We start from the raw sequence: 22,431 nt of genomic DNA on the forward strand, positions 1-22,431 counted from the left end.
AAAAAATACTACAAGTAGCCAGGAAAAAAAATTTAAATACCAAGGAGCCATAATAAAGATCACTCAAGATCTAGTAGCATCCACATCAAAGGATCAAAGAGCCTGGAGCAAAAGAACTTGGTATGCAACCAAGAATAATTTACCCAGCCAAAGTGAGCATTTTCTTCCAGGGAAGAAGATGGACATTCAATGCAATAGGTGAATTCTATCTATTTCTGCCAAAAAAAAAAAAAACTGGAACTAAACAAAAAGTTTCCTCCTCCAAATATAGGACTCAAGAGAAACATAAAAAGGTGAAAAGGAATCTTGGGAATTATATTTGTTATGACTATACATAAAGTGTACATGTATAATTTGGTTTTACTGTTATAATATAAAAAAGAATGTAGAAGTGGGAAGGAAATTGTACCATAAAAGGGAAAAGTGGATGTACTACATCTCACAAAGAGATAAAGGAAACCTATTATATTTGAGGGAAAGATGGAAGGGGAATGAACATAGTGTGAATCTTACTCTCATCAAAATTGGCTCAAGAGAAAATTAGACATATTTGATTTACAGAGAAATTTCTCCTACCTCATTGAAAAGTGGGAGGGGAAAAGTGAAAAGAGAAGGAGTAAGATAAATAGAAGGGAATATAGAAATTGTAAGGGAAAGGTTTAAGAAAAGCAGAGGGACTCTAAATGGGGAGAAGGATCCTAAAGAAGGAGAACTGTATGAAGCAAGTGGTTCTCAAAAGTCTAATACTGGGGAGGGGGAAAAGGAGGAAAGGAAAGAGAAAAGCATAATTTGGGGATAATAAGATGGCAAGAAATACAGAATTAGTAGTTTTAACCATAAATGTGAATGAGGTAAACTCCCCCATAAAGTAGAGGTAGATAGCAGACTGGATTAAAAGCCAGAATCCATACGTTGTTTATAGGATGATACATTGAAGCAGGGTGATCCATACGGAATAAAGGTAAAAGACTGGAGCAGAATGTACTATGCTTCAGGTGAAGTGGAAAAAATAGGAGTAGCCATTCTGATTTCAGATCAAGCAAAAGCAAAAATTGATCTAATTAAAAGAGATAAGAAAGGGCACTATATCTTGCTAAAGGATAGCATAGATAATGAAGCAATATCGATACTAAACATATATGCATCAAGTGAAAGAGCATCTAAATTCCTAAAGGAGAAGTTAAGAGAGTTGCAAGAAGAAATAGACAGCAAAACTATAACAGTGAGAGATCTCAACCTTGCACTCTCAGAATTAGATAAATCAAACCATAAAATAAATAAGAAAGAAATTAAAGAGGTAAATAGAACACCAGAAAAATTAGGTTTGATAGATCTTTGGAGAAAACTGAATGGAGACAGAAAGGAGTTCACTTTCTTCTCGGCAGTTCATGGAACCTGTACAAAAACTGACCATATATTAGGACATTAAAACCTCAAATTCAAATGCAAAAAGGCAGAAATAGTAAATGCATCCTTTTCAGATCATGATGCAATAAAAATTACATTCAATAAAAAGCCAGAGGAAAAAAGACCAAAAAGTAATTGGAAACTAAATAATCTCATCCTAAAGAATGAATGGGTGAAACAGCAAATCATAGACACAATTAATACTTTCACCCAAGAGAATGACAATAATGAAATGTCATACCAAAATGTGTGGGATGCAATCAAGGTAGTAATAAGGAAAATTTTTATATCTCTAGAGGCTTACTTACATAAAATAGAGAAAGAGAAAATAAAAGAACTAGGCTTGCAACTAAAAAAGCTAGAAAAAGACCATATTAAAAAACCCCAATCAAACACTAAACTTGAAATTCTAAAAATAAAAGGAGAGATCAATAAAATTGAAAGTAAAAAAAAAAAAACTATTGAATAAATAAAACTAAGAGTTGGTTTTATGGGAAAAAACCCCAAAATAGATAAACCCTTGGTACATTTGATTAGAAAAAGGAAAGAGGAAAATCAAATTGTTAGTCATAAAAATGAAAAGGGAGAAATTTCCACTAATGAAAAGGAAATTAGAGCAATAATTAGGAGCTACTTTGTCCAACTTTATGCCAATAATTTTGATAACTTAAATGAAATGGATGAATACCTTCAAAAATATAAGTTACCCAGATTAACAGAGAAAGAAATAAATTGGTTAAATAGTCCTATTTTAGAAAAAGAAATAGAAAAAGCTATTAAGCAGCTCCCTAAAAAAAATCCCTAGGACTAGATGGATTTACATGCGAATTTTACCAAACATTTAATGAACAATTAACTCCAATGCTACATAAATTATTTGACAAAATAGGGAATGAAGCAGTTCTACCAAATGTTTTTTTATGGCACAGACATGAAACTGATACCCAAACCAGGTAGGATGAAAACAGAGAAAGAAAATTATAGACCAATCTCTCTAATGAACATCAATGCAAAAACTCTTAAATAAAATATTAGCAAAAAGATTACAGAAAATCATCTCCAGGATAATACACCATGACTAAGTAGGTTTTATACCGAATGCAGGGCTGGTTCAATATTAGGAAAACTATTAGCATAATTAACTATATCAATAATCAAATTAACAAAAATTATATGATTATTTCAATAGATGCAGAAAAAGCATTTGATAAAATCCAACACCCATTCCTATTAAAAACAATAGAGATTATAGGAATAAATGGACTTTTCCTTAAAATAGTCAGTAGCATCTATTTAAAACCCTCAGTAAGCATTACATGTACTGGTAATAAACTGGAACCATTTCCAATAAGATCAGGAGTGAAACAAGGCTGCTCACTTTCACCATTACTATTCAATATTGTATTAGAAATGCTAGCTTCAGGATAAGAGATGAAAAAGAAATTAAAGGAATTAGAGTAGGTAATAAGTAAATCAAATTATTGCTCTTTGCAGATGATATGATAAAGCTATTAGAAATAAACCACAACCTTAGCAAAGTTGCAGGATACAAAATAAACCCACACAAATCACAGCATTCTTATATATCACTAACAAAATCCAACAGCAAGAGATACAAAGAGAAATTCCATTTAAAATAACTGTTGATAGTATAAAACATTTGGGAATCTATCTGCCAAGGGAAAGTTAGGAACTATATGAGCAAAACTACAAAATACTTTCCACACAAATAAAGTCAGATCTAAACAATTGGAAAAATACTAAGTGCTCTTGGATAGGTCAAAGAATATAATAAAGATAACAGTACTCCCTAAACTAATCTACTTATTTAGTGATATACCAATCAGACTCCCAAGAAACTATTTTAATGAACTAGAAAAAATAACAACAAAATTCATATGGAAGAACAAACGGTCAAGAATTTCAAGGGAACTCATAAAAAAAATCAAATGAAGGCAGCCTACCTGTACCTCATCTAAAACTATATTATAAAACAGTGCTCACCAAAACCATTTGATATTGGCTAAGAAATAGACTAGTTGATCAGTGTAGTAGGTTAGGTTCACAGGACAAAATAGTCAATAACTGTAGCGATCTAGTGTTTAACAAACCCAAAGATGCCAACTTTGGGGATAAGAATTCACTATTTGACAAAAACTGCTGGGCAAACTGGAAATTAGTATGGCAGAAACTAGGCATGGACCCACATTTAACTCCATACACCAAGATGAGATCAAAATGGGTTCATGATTTAGGCATGAAGAATGAGATTATAAATAAATTAGAGGAACACAGGATAGTTTACCTGTTAGATTTGTGGAGGAGGAAGAAATTTGTGACCAAAGAAGAATTAGAGATCATTATTGATCACAAAATAGAAAATTTTGATTATATCAAGTTAAAAAGTTTTTATACAAACAAAACTAATGCAAACAAGTTTAGAAGAGAAGCAATAAAGTGGGAAACCATTTTTCCAGTTAAAGGTTCTGATAAAGGCCTCATTTCCAAAATATATAGAGAATTGACTCAAATTTATAAGAAATCAAGCCATTCTCCAATTGATACGTGGTCAAAGGATATGAACAGATAATTCTCAGATGACGAAATTGAAACTATTTCTACTCATATGATCAGAGAAATGCAAATTAAGACAACTCTGAGATACCACTACACACCTATCAGATTGGCTAAGATGACAGGAAAAGATACTGACAAATGTTGGAGGGGATATGGGAAAACTGGGACACTGATGCATTGTTGTTTGTGGAGTTGTGAACGAATCCAACCATTCTGGAGAGAAATCTGGAATTATGCTCAAAAAGTTATCAAACTGTGCACATCCTTTGATACAGCAGTGTTACTACTGAGCTTATATCTCAAAGAGATATTAAAAAAGGGAAAGGGACCTGTATGTGCCAAAATGTTTGTGGCAGTCCTTTTTGTAGTGGCCAGAAACTGGAAAATGAATGGATGCCCATCAATTGGAGAATGGCTGGGCAAATTGTGGTATATGAATGTTATGGAATATTATTGTTCTATAAGAAATGACTAGCAGGATGAACACAGAGAGGTTTGGAGAGACTTACATGAACTGATGCTAAATGAAATGAGCAGAACCAGAAGATCATTATACATGGCAACAACAATACTGTATGAGGATGTATTCTGATGGAAGTAGATTTCTTCGACAAAGAGAAGATCTAATTGATCCCATTGATCAATGATGGACAGAATCAGCTACACCCAGAGAAGAAACACTGGGAAATGAATGTGGACTACTTACATTTTTGTTTTTCTTTCCAGGTTATTTTTACCTTCTGAATCCGATTGTTCTTTTGTAACAAGAAAACTGTTTGGTTCTGCACACATGTATTGTATCTAAGATATACTTTAACATGTTTAACATGTATAAGACTGCTTGACATCTAGGGGAGGGGATGGAGGAAGGAAAGGGAAAAGTTGGAACAGAAGTGAGTGCAAGGGATGATGTTTGTTGAAAAATTACCCATGCATATGCTCTTCAATAAAAACCTATAATAAAAAAGATAATTCTCTCCATATATGTATACATATTGGATCTAACATGTATTTCAACATATTTAACAGATTGGACTACCTGCCACCTAGGGGAGAGGGTGAGGGCAGGACAGGAAAATTTGGAATAAAAGGTTATGCAAGGGTCAATGCTGGAAAAATTATCCATGCATATGCTTTGTAAATAAAAAGCTTTAATAATAAAAAAGTATCCCTTAAAAAAAGTTATCAAACTGTGCATACCCTTTGACCCAGCAGTGTTACTACTGAGCTTATATCCCAAAGAAATATTACAGAAGGGAAAGGGACCCATATGTGCAAAGATGTTTGTAGCAGCCCTTTGTGTAGTGGCTAGAAACTGTAAAGTGAATGGATGCCCATCAATTGGAGAATGGCTGAGTAAATTATAATATATGAATGTTATGGAATATTATTGTTCTGTAAGAAATGACCAGCAGGATGAGTACAATAAGGTTTGGAGAGAGGTCCATGAAATGATGCTGAGTGAAATGAGCAGGACCAGGAGATCATTATACACTTCAACAACATGATGGATGTGGCTCTCTTCAACAATGAAGGATCCAAATCAGTTCTAATTGATCTGTAATGTGTGGGATAGGTCCGGTGCAAGACTCCCTTCCCAATCCAATTAACTAATCAGAGACATCTTCAGGTACAAAGAGAAAGCATTTATTTAATCCCTGCAGGGAAAGGCCCAGGCACACACCTGGGAGCCATCCCAACTCCCACAAAGTGCTTCTGGAACCTGACTTGCTTCCAGCTTATCTAGAGTTTAAAGGGCAAAGGACTCGAACCTTCTCATTAAATAGACTAAAAGGACTTAACCATCCTTGACCAATGATCACTAATGTTGGCTGGCTCCCATAGATCATGTCACTTTCTGCAACTTCCTGTATCTCAGGCCCAAGGTTCATTCCTCCAGAGAGTAAATGACCTCCTCAAGATCTCAGTTCTGGAAACAGGGAACATGTGACTCAACACTGAGAAACACTTCATCCAATTAGTCCCTTTCAGTAATGAACAGAACAGCTACACTCATAGAAAGAATGCTGGGAAATGACTATGGATCACAACATAACATTTCTACTCTTTCTGTTATTGTTTGTTTGCATTTTTGTTTTTTCTTCTCAGGTTATTTTTTCCCTCTAAATCCGATCTTTCTTGTGCAACAAGATAACTATATAAATATGTATACCTATATTGTATTTAACATATACTTTAACATATTTAACACAAATGGGACTACCTGCCATCTAGGGGAGAGGGTGGAGGGAAGGAGGGGAAAAGTTGGAACAGAAGTTTTTGCAAGGGTCAATGTTGAAAAATTACCCATGCATATAACTTTGTATATAAAAAAAACTATTTAAAAATTATTGCCCTTTCTCCTCTCCCTAGACTAATTTTTACCTCAAGCTACTCTTCTTTGTTATCTAAGATAGTAACTTAATTCAGTTGTCTGTCATTTGAATCTCTTTGTGATCCCATTTGGGTTTTCTTGATAAAGATATCAGGATGGTTTGATATTTACTTCTCCTGCTCATTTTCAAGATGAGAAACTGAGGCAAAGAAGGTTAAATGGTTTGGCCAAGGTCATATAGCTAGTAAGTATTTAATGTTGGATTTGAACTCAAGAAGGTGAATCTTCTTGATTTCATGCCCACTTTTCTATCTACTGTACCACCTAGGTAGCTCAGACTCTGCAGATAAAATGAGTATGAGGGTACCCCAGATGTTAGAGAAAGAAAGTTCATAACCCCACCTTCATAGAACTAGAAATCAGGTCCTTTGAAATTTTTCTATTTCAAGTCAGGATACTTATCTACTTATTGGGACTTTGCAAAGTACAATAGAATAAATACCTGCTAGCATTCAAAGTGTTCCATTTAACAGCATTGGCTGCCTGGGTAGTAGGATGGCATTATTATTCTGACACTGTAATTGACTGATTATGAGAGCAGCTTTTTGTTTATATTAAACAATGTCCAGGTCCTGGCCTTAGTTAAATATATGCTGCTTCCTTCACCTTAAGAAGGATATTAGGAAGTATGAATTGTGAAGCTATTTGTATCTGGGAAAATGATGAGAATCACCTAGTCAAAGAATGTCAATTCTAGAAAGATCCTAAGTAAGTCAATTCAATTTTCCCTTACCTATTTTAAAATAAATAAATTCAAGTTAAATCAGCAAACATTTTAAAGCACTTATTTTGAGCCACTGTACTCTGCAGTAGAGATAAGAATAAACAAAAACAAAAATTCCCTGATCTCAAGAAGATTACATTTTTCTGGAGAAAGGCAGATACATCCATAAATAAAAAAAAAGATAATTTGAGAAGGAAAAGAGGGCTAACAACTGGGGTAATCAAGGAAAGCTTCATGGAGGAGGTGATATAAATCTTGGAGGAAGATGAGGATTCTTGGAGACAAAGAGGAATGGGTTATCCCTTAGACAAAAGTACAGCAAAAGGTAGTAGAAAGCAAATTCAGGGAATATTTAATAGACCATGTAAAATGTTTGAAAAAAGTCATGTGAAATAAGGTTGGAAATGTAAGTGGGAGCCAGATTGTGGAGGACCTTAAATGCCAGACTAAGGAGTAAACTTTAAACAAGATTGAGTCAGAAATCTGGTGAAGGATGGCATTTCATTTTTTGTGCTATAGTCACACATCCTATGCTGGTCTGAAAAGAACATGTTCAGAAAATCATGATGAATCTCTGAGTTGAAAGGAACCTCAAAGCTCATCTAGATTTATAGCAGAGCAAAATCTTATCAAATATCATGGACAAGTAATTGACAAGTGATCTCCACCTTGAGCACCTCCAGGAAACAGATACACTCTGCTTCCAGAGGCAGGAATAATAAAAACCTATATTTAAAAGTTGTTGTGAGATCAAGTGAGATAAAATATGTAAGCACTTTACAAATGTTAAAATTCCATATAAATGTATCAAATATATATATATATATGCTTTCTCATAATTCTCTTATGTATATGTATTTGTGGATATGCATATATGAATGTGTACATATGTATATTAAAGATATACATATATACAAATAATGTATTGTATATTGTTATATATGTATATATGAAAATATATATTGCATATTCATATACATATAGTATATATATATTGTCCATATGTGTATACACAAACATATATATGTATGTATGTATGTATATACGTACATGAATGTGTGTTTGAATCCTCAGAACAAAGTGTCATTGGTAGTTAAAGGAAAATTAAATCACTTGGCTGGGGAGAGGTGAGAAAAGGCTACCTAGAGGAGATAGCATTTTTTGTTTTTTTGTGAGTTTTTTTGGCAAGGCATTCCAAGTTAAGTGACTTGCACAGGGTCACACAGCTAGTGGGTATCAAGTGGCTAAGTGAGTAAATGCCCAAGTTCACATTTGAACTCATGACTCCAGAGTCAGTGCTATATTTACTATGCCATCTAACTACCTCCAGGAGGTAGCATTTAATTAGAACTTGAAGGATGGATAAGATTCAACTTACCTTGAAAAATTATCAAGCACAAAAGAGACCATACTCTCTTTATGAGAGAGATTATTTTGTCCTCTACTCTTTTATTGTTTTGAATCTTTCAAAGGCTTACCCAGAGCATGACAGTTAAAGTATGATCAGATCATGGCTACCCAGGGAGACATTGGGCATTTTTAGTATAGATAAAAATGACTTTTCCCCCCTCCTAGAGCAGCCACTTCCCTTGTGTCTTTCCAATATTTCTCTATTTTATATCTTTGTTAAGATTTTTTTTTCCCTAGGCTTCAATAATTAAAGAAAAGTAAAACTGCCCATTTGGGAAAGGCTATTTTCTTAAAACAGAATAACCCCTCGTCAGGATTGAACCACCTTGTAGGCCATAACCAAAGTAGTGACTTTTCCTCCTTAGCTTGCTTTTCCCCCCAGACCTAATTAAAGTATTGATTCTCTGGGCTACTTTCCTGTGAAGAGGAGTAGGTTCCTTAAAAGTGACTCAGAATTCAGGTCACAGGGATCTCCACCTTCTACTCTTGCTTCTTTTTTTATGTAAAAAGCAAACATGACTTCCCTTCACCTAAGGTCTTAATTAAGCCACCCTACCATGCAGTTTTCAGTACATTAACCTGCCTTAGAAACTCCTAATGGTCTGTATTATGGACTGAGAGACAAACCAAATTAGGACAAGGAGCCTCATTCATTAAATGTTTCTTCTGGACTAAATAGTCGCTAGACAATAAACTCACCATGCCAAAGACGGGGATTCATGGCCTCATAGATTCTGACAAATGAAGGGACTTTTAGATCATAGCATCCCAAAGCTGGAAGGAACTTAAGAATTAAGAATGCCAGAGTTGGAAGGAACCTCATGAATCATTTCATACAAATTCTTCATTTTGTAGAGAAGGAAACTGAGAATCTTGGAAGAGGTGGGACTGACCCGAAGTCACAGAACTAGTTAGTGGAAGAGCAATAATCAGAAGCTAAATCTCGTGATTTTAGTTGATGGCTCTCTAAAGGCCAGCTCTGGGGTGCAGTGGAGAGAATACTGAGCCTAGAGACAGGAAGACTCATCTTCCTGAATTTAAAGTTTTAAATACTTATTAGTTGTGTGATTCTGGGCAAGTCATTTAACCTTATATACCTCAGTTTCTTCATCTGTAAAATGGGCAGAAGAAAATGGAAACCAATCCAGTATCTCTGCCAAGAAAATCCCAAGTAGAGTCAGGAAGAGTCAGATGTGACTGAAAACTCCAAACAACAAAATTACTTAGTACACAGTAGGTGCTTAATTAATGTTTGTTGGCTGAGTGATCTATTACTATTAAATTTTTCTTCTCACTATCTACTTTCCCTCTTTTGCCTTAAAACAGAGGGTCTTAATCCAGGGCATGTGAAGTTTTGGTGGTGGTATTTTGTTTTGTTTTGTTTTGTTTTAATTTATAATTCCCTTTTAACATAATTTATTTTCTTTGTAATTCCATATATTTTATTTGGGGTTGTTAAAAAGACTATTCTGAGAAGGGGTCCATAAGCTTTGATATATAGTCAAAAAGGATCTATGTGTACAGAAAAGATTAAGAACTCTTGCCTAATAGAATCAGTATGATATTCAATCTTATGCCTTTCTATATGTATCTATATGTATTGAATGGAAAGAACCTCTCTCATTCTGGCCTGGAACCTTTCTGTAAAGACCAGTGAGAGAATGGGGAGGTGGCAGGTTGAATTCAGAGAATGGTCCATACTGATCTCTAAACTGTCTAAGAACGGTCAAGGGTAGGAAACTGTCAATCCTGTCTCACTACTTAGTAACAAACAAGGCCTAATAATGGAACTCATTTATCACCTGCCCCAGCAGAGGTAGGATAGGGATTCAGGGTCTCATACATCTGCTTCAGTGACTCATACATCTTTTCCAGCACTAATATCCATGATAGATCACACATTTATACATTTAATAACAATGCTTCCCCTGCCTTTCACAAAGGGAAAATTAATTTAGATGGATATTCCCTTAGCTGCAGAGCAAAACTCCACACACAGGCTCACACAAGATAAATACCAGGGTTCATTGTCTTATGCAGATCTAAAGGCACTTATGTTAGATAAGGAGCTCAGTCAGTGGGTAGCTGGTATACATCTCATCATCCCATCTTTTATTTGTATCATGCTTCCCAAGTCTGACCCATAGCCTGTCTTGGTAAAGAGATTAGTAGTAATCAAACTGCATGGATAAATTTATATCTTCTGCTTATCACTTCATTTCAAAAAGAATAAGAGCCAGAAGGGAAAAAGAAGGCAGAAAATATCCAGGGGATTCTTATTCACACCCTCAGAAAATAAGTGAAGACGTTGAAATTCTAGAAGCATTGGAAAGAACTTCTGCTCTAAGTACTTCTCTCTAGTTTTTTTCTTTTATTTTTCTTTCTAAGCATTTAAGATGGTGTGCACTATTCTCACACATGAACAAGCAATGTAATTAATTTTAATCAATAAGTATTTATTATATACTTTCTATGTACTAGGCACTATAGTATCAAGCTCCCATTTGGCAAATGTAAATGATATCTGTCTTCCAGACCTGTTTGAAAGAACAGTGTGTTATTGTAGAAAGAACACTAGCTCTGGAGTTAAAGGTCCTGGCTTCAAATCCAGCCTATGACACTGTAGGATATGTTCTCTCTCCCCGCCCCCCACCAACCTCTTTTTCTCTTCCCTACTTTAATTCACCATTCTAGAATTAGTTACCACTAAACACAAATATATTTATATACATGTAAAATACTCTATGCATGCTTTTATTTATTAGTTTTTTTTCCTAAATGTAGATAGTATCTTCCTTCATAGGTCCTTTGTAGTTAATTTGGGTATTTATAATAGCCAAAATTACCTACTTGCTCAAAGTTGTTTTTTTTTTTTTTAATTCTGTTACCATATATATGTACATGTACCTATTGATTCTATTCATTTTGCTCTTCATTATTTTGTGCAAGTCTACCCATATTTTTCCTAAGATCATTGAACTCATTATTTCTTACAGCACCGTAGCATCTATCACAATCACATACCATAACTCATCCATTTCCCAATTGAAACTGCACCTAAAATTTTCCCAATGTTTTAGAACATAGAGGTTCTTTCCCTTTTTTCTAATCATCTTTAGAAACAGATCTAATAGTGATATTATTGAGAAGATGAAAAAGGCTTTACCTCCCCATTATAAACTCTAGGCACATTGTATTCAATCATTTTAAGGTAAATGAACTGAAGAATACAATTGGTACAGCTGTGTCCTTCAGTGTCACATTCTTACTTCTTATTAGAAGTAAAAGACTTGGATCCTGAAGGTAGAGGATTCCAGAAAGTCCTGGGAGACTTCTTCCTATTTGGTCCAATCTGCAGATTTCTTTGATTTAAGTGAGACCAGCTATATTCAGAAGATAAACCTTTTATCTATCCTTTATAATTAAGATTACATATTTTCTTCCAAGCATATTATTCTTTTTGTATAACCACTTGTGTTTTATGAAAAGTCATCTTTCTTTTCTTTGTTTCACACACTGTTGCTTTGAATAATATTTAGTTTTAAAATGCTGCACTAACTGGAAACTGAGTGGATGCCCACCAGTTAGAGGATGGCTGAATAAGTTATGGCATATAAAAGTTATGGAATATTATTCCATACTAAACGATCAGCAGGATGATTTCAGAAAGGCATGGAAAGACTTATATGAATTGATGCTAAGTAAAGTGAATAGAATCAAGAGAACATCGTACACAATAACAAGAATATTATATGATGATCAGTTCTGATGGATGAGGTTCTTTTCAACAGTGAGGTGATTTAGGCCAATTCCAATGGATGTGTGACAGAGAGAGCCATCTGCACTCAGAGAGAGGAAAGTGAAAACTGAATGTGAATCACAACACAGTATTTTCACTTTTTTGTTGTTTGCTTCCTTTTTTGTTTTCTTTCTATTTTTTCCCCTTTTTGATCTGATTTTTCTTGTGCAGCAAGATAATTTTGGAAAATGTGTGTAGAAGAATTGCACATGTTTAACTTATATTGAATTACTTATCATTTTAGGGAGGGGGTAGGAGAAAGGAAAAAGAAAAACATTTGGAACACAAAGTTTTTCAAGGGTGAAAGTTGAAAAGTATCCATATATTTTGAAAATAAAAAGCTTTAATCTCTTTTTAAAAAAAAGAGGAGGGAGGATTCTGGGAAGATGGTGAATTAGGTTGGTAAATTTCAAGTTCTGTCGATTCTCCCCACAAATAGAACAAATTTATGCCTCAGAGTGAATATAGACTTGTGAAAACTCTAGATGACTTGGGGCAGAACTGGGATGCTCCAGATACAAACTGAGAAGATCTGAAGAAAGGCCCTGGGCTGAGGATTAAACTGTCTGAAAGGCAAACACTTCAGGCTAACTCCACAGACACATTAAGAGGGGACCCCTTGGGGTAGCTGGGTGTGACTGAAGCTCCAGCAGGAACCACAGATACTTTCACATCCCTGACTATTCTTCAAGGGGGGAGGTGTTTGTGTCTGGGAATAAAGAGTCAATCTTGGTTATTGGAAATACCAGGTCCAACTGTGCTGCTGGACTGGGCCCTGAATGAGAAGGAAACTGGTGAGTGAAGGAGTGGGGCAGGGGCACTGCTGTCTGTGGGCACTTGCAAGAGGGTGAAGCTCTTGGTTTGGGGTTCTTGGTCAGAAAGGAAAGCTGAAGGGAAGCTTGAGGTATGCCCCCACCCCAAGATTAGAGGTGCTTATTAATACCTCTTATTTTAAAAAATCAGCAAAGAAGAAAGAACCCCATCTTTGAAACTGGGATTTATCTTCAGAGGGGGATACTTTAGTTTTTTAAAAAAAGCTTCTACTCCAAAGAGTAAGATGAAATGACTCCCTGTCCAGAGAAAGTTTATAGAACTCAAAAAAGAATTCAAAAGTCAAATGAGAGACATTGAAGAAAAGCTAAAAAAAAAATCCAAGAAAAACAAGAAGCTTATGAAAAAACAGTTAGCTAACTAGAAAAAGAGTTATATAGTCTCAAAGATGAAAATAATACTTTGAAAATTAGAATTGGGCAAAGGGAACCCAGTGAAGCTATGAGAGACCAAAAAGTAACAAAAACAGATCATAAAGAATGAGAATATAGAATAGGATGTGAACCATCTTATAAAAAAATGACAGATCAAAAAGAGAAAATATAAAAATAATTGAACTGCCAGAATGTTGTAACCAAGAAGAGACCCTTGACACAATAATGCAGGAAATAATCCAAGAAAATTATTCTGGAGTGATAAAACATGAAAATAAAACAGAAATAGAAAAAATCCACTGATTACCACCTCAAAGAGATCCTGTGTGGAAAACACATAGAAATATGATTGCCAAATTTCAAAATCTCCAGATCAAAGAGAACATTTTCCAAGAAACAAGAAAAAACAATTCAAATACATTGGAACTACAATTAGAATTGTACAAGACTTTTCAGCAGTACAATAAAAGGTCACAGGTCCTGAATCATATCTACCAACAATCAAAAGAACCAGGCCTATGTCCAAAATATCATTCAGAAAAATTATCTATAATCCTGAATGGGAAAAAGTGGACATTCAACAAACTTGCAGATTTTCAGGACTTTCTATCAACCAAACCAGAACTTAACATTTAACATATAAAGAATTTCACGCAAATCAGAACAGAAAATTATAGTGTGAAATTCCAAAAAATATGAAGTTCATTTTGCCTTAATTAGGATATATTTTCTTAATCGGGATTTTTTTCCTTTTCCCCCTTTTTTTGTTTTTTTAAATAATAGCTTTTATTTTCAAAATACATGCAAATGATTTCAGCATTTACTGTGCAAAACCTTGTGTCCAAATTTTTCTCCCTCTCTTCCCCCATCCCCTCCTTTAGAGAGCAAGCAATCCAATATATGTTAAACATGTACAATTCTTCCTTATATATTTTCACATTTATCACACTACAAAAGAAAAATCTGATCAAAAAGGGGGAAAATGAGAGAAAAAAGCAAAAAGCAAGCAAAAAAAAAAACACAAAAAAGATGGAAAAAAACTGTTGTGATCCTCATTTAATCCCAACAATTCTCTTTATGGATTCAGATGACTCTCCATTACAAGTCCATCAGAACTGGTCTAAATCACCTCACTGCTGAAAAGACTCACAGCCATCAGAATTGATCACCACATAATCTTACTGGGGCTGTGTACAATGTTCTTTTGGTTCTACTCAGTTCACTTAGCATCATGCATCTAAGTTTCTTCAGGTCTTTCTGAAATCATCCAACTGATCATTCTTAAAGAACAATAATATTTCATAACATTCATAGACTGTAACTTATTCAGCCATTCCCCAACTGATGGGTATTCAGTCAGTTTCCAGTTCACTGTCAATTCAAAAAAGGCTGCTACAAACATTTTTGCACATGTGGATTCTTTTTTAGAGACCCCCCCATAAGAGAAAAAGAAACTTAATATGGACAAACTGTTTAAACATTAGATAATTTGTTTAGGTTTTTTATATATGTATATATATTCACATATACATATAAGATTTACATCAACAAAAGGGTAGTTCAAAAGAAAGATTGGCAGAGTTAAGATAAAAATAGCAATCATGTTACACAAATGAGATGCAGAAAAAGAATAGACACAGAGACATTAGAGGAGTAAGGAGTTCTGAAAACCCATTTACATTAGGAATACTTCAGTAGGTAACACTACATATATACCACGAAGGGTGTAGTACCCTCCAAAATCTATAAAGAAATATGAGTGGGCAGGTGGGGAAGCAAAGAAATGAGGGAAGAAGACAAGGGAGAGATCCTTGGGTTGGGGGAAATTAAATACTATCAAGGCAACTTATGGAGCAGAATTATACATATATATATATATATATATATATATATACATAAATATATCTTTTCCTAAATGAAGCTTGCTTGGTAGTGGTAGGATGATGAAAGGGGGGAAAAGAATAAAGTAAATAAGGTGAGTTGCAGAGAACCAAAGAACAATTTACAAAGAAAGAAAGATAAAATGATCATTCGTGAATATAATTTCTTCTATGAATATATATGTATTTTCTTGATCTGGTAATTTGTTGTTATATATTTTGAATTCTCCTTAATGTTCTGTTGGACACTTGACAATGTTCTCTTTTGTTTTGCTTTATTTTGTTGTTTATTTCTTTTCTGTTTTCCTTTTTTTTCTTACTTTTTTTTTTCCAAAAAAAATGCTGCGATAAAAACCCATATATAAGTACACTCTACATATAAAGTAGCCTCAAAGGAGAAATAATAGCATTGCCATAGTGCTTTAAAACTAATCAAATATTTCTTTCTTTTTTTTTTAATTAAAGCTTTTTCTTTTTTTTCCCAAAACATATGTGTGGACAATTTTTCAACATTAGCCCTTACAAAACCTTGTGTTCCAATTTTCCCACCACTTCCCCCACACCTTCCCCTAGATGGCAAGTAGTCCAATATATATTAAACATGGTAGAAATACACATTAAATCCAATATATTTATATATTTATACAATTATCATGCTGCACAAGAAAAATCAAATTAAACCAGTAAAAAAAGAGAAGCAAAATAAAATGCAAGCAAACAATAATAAAAAGAGTGAAAATATTGTGAACAATACTCAGTTTCCATAGTCCTGTCTCTGTAACCAATTTATTTCTTATTGATTATCTTGATGAGCCCTACATTAATCCAGAGAGAAAGGTAGATATTATTCTCTCATTCCAGCTATGGAAACTGAGGCTCAGGGAGAATAAGTGAGTTTCATGAGATCATATAACTAGTAGATAGCAGGCAGAATTCAAGCCCTATTATTCTTGACTACAAAGCCTAAAATTACATCCTTTAAACCAGTGGTGTCAAACTCAAATAGAATTAGATTCTTGTAGTCTGAATGTTGACTTAGAAAATTACAAAATAACAACTAATTTTGCTATTGTTGTTTTTTTTTATTCCATTGTTTCAGTTATGTCCCACTTTTTGTGATTTGGAGTTTTCTTGGCAAAGATAATGGAGTGGTTTGCCATTTCTATCTGTAGCTCCTTTTACTGATGAGGAAACTGAGACAAACAGGATTAAGTAGTCACATAGCTAATAAATGTCTGCGGCCTGATTTGTACTCCATGTTTTTCTGACTCTAGGTCCAATTCTCTATCTACTGCACCATGTACAATTTTTATTGTTTTTAATTTATTTTATTAAACATTTCCCAATTCCATTTTAATTTTTTCAGGTAGCCTTGTATTCTGTGAGTTGACACTAGAGCTTTAAACTGTACAGCATTTTATGAGGAAAATCAAAGAAGGCTTCCTGACTGAGAGAGATGTCTCACTGATGTATGAAGGCCAGTTAGCTGGTATAGTGGATACAGCACCAGCCTTGCAGTCAGGAGGACCTGAGTTCAAATCCAGCCTCACATACTTACCAGCTGTGTGGCCCTGGGACAGTCACTTAACCCCAAATACTTCGAACAAAAATTCATGCATGACACATACTACACATTCATGCATGACACATACACATGACACACATGACACATGTGATCTTGGGCAATTCCTTTTACTCCCTATAACCTTAACTTCTACTCTTGCAAAATCAGTGGGGTTGGACCAGGTAGGCTTTGAAGTCCCTTCTAGTTTTATACTATATTTAGAAAACTCTTCAAGTTTTCTAAAGCACAATAGATAATTTGTTGAATCAAGCCTTCTACTTCATTCCCAGCCCATATGAAGATTCTACTATAGAAAAAATATAAAGCTGGGTCTTTGAGAATCAGAAAGTCATGACTTTGTTACTTGGCAAAAATCATGGCTAATTGTGAGGTTTTAGCTGCTCAAATGAATTCCATGGTTAATTGTTACAGAAATTGTTGAGGAGCTGCCAACCAATCCCACAAGCCAACAACCTAATCTTCATCCCTACCCTCCCACACACATGAGCAATGAAGTTTGCAAAGAAAAGAAAAACTTAGCACAAGACATATGTTGAAATTGCCTAAAGGATATCAGTAGTTGCAGAGACAACTGTCAGGAAAAGGAGATCCAAAACTATGTCCTTGAGAGGACTTCCAGGTTTATCCAATGTAGAATCTCAACCTAAGTGCCCCCATAGGAATGAAGCTGAGGAATGTGGAGATACACATCTCCAGGAGTCCAAACATACTCCAGAACCTGCTTACAAAGAATGCTTGATTATGACTAATTTCCCATAGGAAAAATTCTAGATATAGCTCAGTACTCAAGGCTTTCCATAAAATAGACTTAATCTACTTCTCTTCTGTTTCATTTCCTATTCCTGTCCCATTTTAAACTTTTCACTCTATTTGAACTATCTTTCCCTGAACATTGCTACTTCTGACCCTTTGCTCTTGCCATTTCCCCTACCCTCTATCCTCTTCTAGAATACATGATACATAATCTAGATACATAATACATAATTCTAGATAGATAATATATGTTCCATATAGTAGATACATAGTATATGAATTGAATTGAATTATAACTTCATAATAATTTATGTCAAAATTTTTTATTTAGAGAGTCTCTGACTCATTCTCTCAGACCTAGAACAGTTACATTTACCCCTTAGGCCTTCAAGAATACCACTGAGGCTCTTTCCAGCTTTCCCTACTGATTCTCATCAGTGACTGACCACTTCTATTCCATTAACTACTTAATATGAATTAGTTTTTAGAAAGGAGTTTTTATTTCAAAGATATAGGGAAAAGTACAAATATTTCCCCAATTATTTCAGTCTCTGAAGAAAGTGGTCTCAGACTTAATATAATTTCTACATGGCATTGGATACACCAAATTCATCTCCATTGCAAGATGACACATATTTGGATACCACTGAGCTATTCCTAAAGGCCATTCCCTTCTTCTTTGGGCATAGAGATGGGTTTGGTTGGAAAACCTGATGTTCTGGAAATTGGGGGAATTGAGTGAACTATACTGATTCCATCTTGTGACTCAATTCTGAATATAGCTCAGTTCCCTTTTCATGAAATTACTGGTTTAGACCAATTTCTGTCTTGTAAGAAAACTTCATTCAACTATGGGAATTATGTGAAAACTTTATTGCATTCTTTGAATCAACTCTCCATGCTGGGAAACTAGACTAGCTCTACCTGTTGCTTAAAGACCCTTAACTAAGGACTTACATTATGCTGAACAGAAACCAAATCAGATCCAAGCACCGATGCAAAGAGTTTTCTCACAATTATACATCTCAAGAAACCCATATGTCTTATCTGAAAACTGGATCCATATTGATCAGTCAGTATGTTTCCATATTCCTTTGATTGAAGACAGACACTTTGGAGGAGTAGGATCTTTTTTCTGACCTCATAGAATTGTATCAGTTTGCTCTTCCCCCTCCCATCTCTCAAAATTAACATTCTTCTCCTATCTTGGACAACTTCCATTCTTTCCCCCAATTAGAAATCAGATTACCTAATTAAACATCCTGTTTTGTATCCTCCTTATTGTTATCTCTTAACAAAAATCTGTCTCCCCCTGTATTTGGGCTCCTGTGCAAAGTTGAGAAGGCTTGATCATGACTTATTACATAATTGGCATGTATTACTTAATAAATTGATATGCTTGGAAGCTTAAACTTTTGCTTCCTTGGTTATTTTAGATTTTATCCTCTCAATATGGACTCTAACTTTCCTCTTCCTGGATTAATGGAGGCTCATTCTTCTGACCTTCTAAAATTTTATAAGTTTAGAGTCTCCAGATTAATTTTCTTTATCCTAAAGAAAAGAACAAATGTCAAGAAAAAGAACAGAAGAAGCTCATTTCCATAGGACCACATATTGGCCTCAAAGTGCCCACGGCCTCTCTCCTTACAGAACTGTTTCTTATTGGATGCTCTTGCATCCAAGTATTCAAATCAAAAGAGAGATATACCAAGGGAGATGGTGAAAACTGATGAATGACTTTTTGAAAGCCTCCTCAGTCAATCAAAGGGCCTCTCATTCATTACCTTGTTAGCTAATCAGGACCAGATAGAGAATCTTCATATAGACTCTAACTTTGAAGCATTGTGAAGTCAAGGCAACAAGCATTTATTGAGAACCTACTATTTTCTAGTCATTATGCTTAGTAAGTACTAGAGGTATAAAAATGGTAAAAAAAAAAATGAGTGCTCCCTCTTAAGAAGTTCAAATTCTAAAGAGAGAGAATGTAAACAACTATGTACCTATGAGTTATAGAGAGGATTAATTGGAGATAATCTCTAAGGGAAGAGTGGAAGAAGATAGAAGATGAGATTTTTGCTAGGATCTGAAGGATGCCAGGGAAACCAAAAGATAAGGGTGAAAAGACAGAGCATTATATGCATGGAGAAAATGTACAAAGTTGAGAGGAATAGCAACTTTTTGAGGAATAGCAAGAACACCAGTGTCACTGAATCAGAGTAAGGATAAGGTATAAGAAGACTGGAAAGTTAGGAGAGGGTAAAGTTTTAAAGATATTTAAAAGCAAAACAGAGAGTTTTATATTTAATTGTAGAGGTAATAGGAACAAGTAGTTTATGGAATGGGGGGTGAAGTGAGAGGGAAGGTTAACATGATCTTACCTGCATTTAAGGAAGATCACTTTGATAGCTAAGTGGAGAATACCTTGGAATGGGGAAAGACCTGACCTAGCAAGATCAAAGGGAAGAAAAAAAGAAAGAAAGAAAGAAAAAAAAAAGAAAGGAAGGAAGGAAGGAAGGAGGGAGGGAGGGAAGGAGGGAGGGAAGGCAGGAAGGAAGGAAGGAAGGAAGAAAGAAAGGAAGGAAGGAAGGAGGGAAGGAAGGAAGGAAGGAGGGAGAGAGAAAGAAAGAGGGAGAGAAAGAGAGAGGAGAGAAAGAAAAAAGGAAGGAAGGAATGAAGAAAGAGAAAGAAGGCAGGAAGTAAGGAGGAATGAAAGAAGAGGAGGAAGAAAGGAAATAAAGAAGGAAGGAAGAAAAGAAAAAATGAAGGAAAGAAAGAAAGAAAGGAGGGACAGAGGAGGGAGGGAGGGAGGAAGAAAGGAAGGAAAGAAGGAAGGAAGGAAGGAAGGAAGGAAGGAAGGAAGGAAGGAAGGAAGGAAGGAAGGAAGAAAAAGAAAGAAAGGAAGGAAGGAGGGAGGGAGGGAGAGAGAAAGAAAGAGGGAGAGAAAGAGAAAGAGAGAGAGGGAGAGAAAAAAAGGAAAGAAGGAAGGAATGAAGAAAGAGAAAGAAGGCAGGAAGTAAGGAGGAATTAAAGAAAAAAGGAGGAAGAAAGGAAAGAGAGAAGGAAGGAAGAAAAGAAAAAATGAAGGAAAGAAAGAAAGAAAGGAGGGACAGAGGGAGGGAGGGAGGAAGAAAGGAAGGAAGGAAGGAAGGAAGGAAGGAAGGACGAAGGAAGAAAGGAAGGAAAAAGGAAGGAAGGAAGGAAGGAATCTTTTCTTTCTATTATGCTTTCTTTTTTTTTTTTTTTTCATTGAGCAAAATTTAAGTTCTTGAAACAAATATCATCAGGTTCAATCTGGTTCCAAATTAAAATCTTTTCAACAACATATTCCACACTTGCTTAAAAATCTTTGATGAAGGGGACCCTACTATTTCCAGCCCATCCTCCTTTTGGAAGCTCTCATTGTTTATCCTGACATTGTGCTTTAGTACAGTGATTTGCAATTTTCACTCATTACAATCCTTTCAGATGAAGAACTAGCCTAATTTCTGTTTTAAGAACTTGAAGAAATGTATCACATTCTGCCTATAAGTTTTCTTCCTTAGAATGAAAATCAGCTTAAGAGAAATGCAAATTAAGACAACTCTGAGGCACCACTACACACCTCTCAGATTGACTAAGATGACAGGAAAAGATAATGATAAATGTTGGAGGAGATGTGGAAAAACAAGGACACTGATACATTGTGGTGGAGTTGTGAAGTGATCCAACCATTTTCTAGAGAACAATTTGGAACTCTGCATACTTTTTGATCTAGCGGGGTCTACTGGGTCTGTAATTCCAAAGAAATCATTAAAAAAGAGAAAAGGACACTCATGTACAAAAATATTTGTAGCATCTCTTTTTGTAGTGACAAGGAACTGGAGACTGAGCAGATGCCTATCAACTTAATAAGTTGTGGTAAATGAATGTAATGGAATATTATTGTTCTATAAGAAACGATCTATAAAATATCTGATTTCAGAAAGGCCTAGAGAGAGACTTACATGAACTAACGCTAAGTAAAGTGAGTACAACTAAAAGAGCATTGTACACAACAGTAAGATTATGTGATGATCAACTGATGGACATGGCTCTTTTCAACAATAAGGTGATTCAGGCAGAGAACCATCTGCATCCAGAGAGAGAACTATGGGGACTGAATGTGGATCACAAGATAGTATTTTTACCATTTTTTTTCTTATTTGCTCACATTCTGTTTTTTTTTTTTCTCATTTTTTTTCCTTTTTGATCTGATTTTTCTTATGTGCCATGATAAATATGGATATATGGAAGAATTGTACATGTTTAATCTACATTGGATTACTTGCTGTCTGGGGTAGAGAGTAGGGAGGTGAGGGAGAAAAATTTGAAACACAACATTTTGCAGAGGTGAGTGTTGAAAGCTATCTTTGCATGTATTTTGAAAATAAAAAAGCTGTTATTTAAATAAAAAGAATAAACATCAGCTTCCTTCAGCTAATCCTAAAATAAAAGATCTTAAAGCCTTTTTGTATCCTAGTCATCCTGGGTGCTCTCCAGCTTAACAATGATATTTCTAAAATATTCTAAAATATGGCATCCACAACTACATGGAATATTGTAGGATTAGTCTGATAGCGACAGCATTCTGTAGGGCTGTCGCCTTCTTTTACCTCTGTGCTTTTGTTAATGCAGCACAACATTACATTTGTTTCTTGACTATTCTATTATGCTGTTG

Source organism: Sarcophilus harrisii, chromosome 2 (assembly GCF_902635505.1).
Source record: "Sarcophilus harrisii chromosome 2, mSarHar1.11, whole genome shotgun sequence".
NCBI classification, from domain to species: domain Eukaryota; kingdom Metazoa; phylum Chordata; class Mammalia; order Dasyuromorphia; family Dasyuridae; genus Sarcophilus; species Sarcophilus harrisii.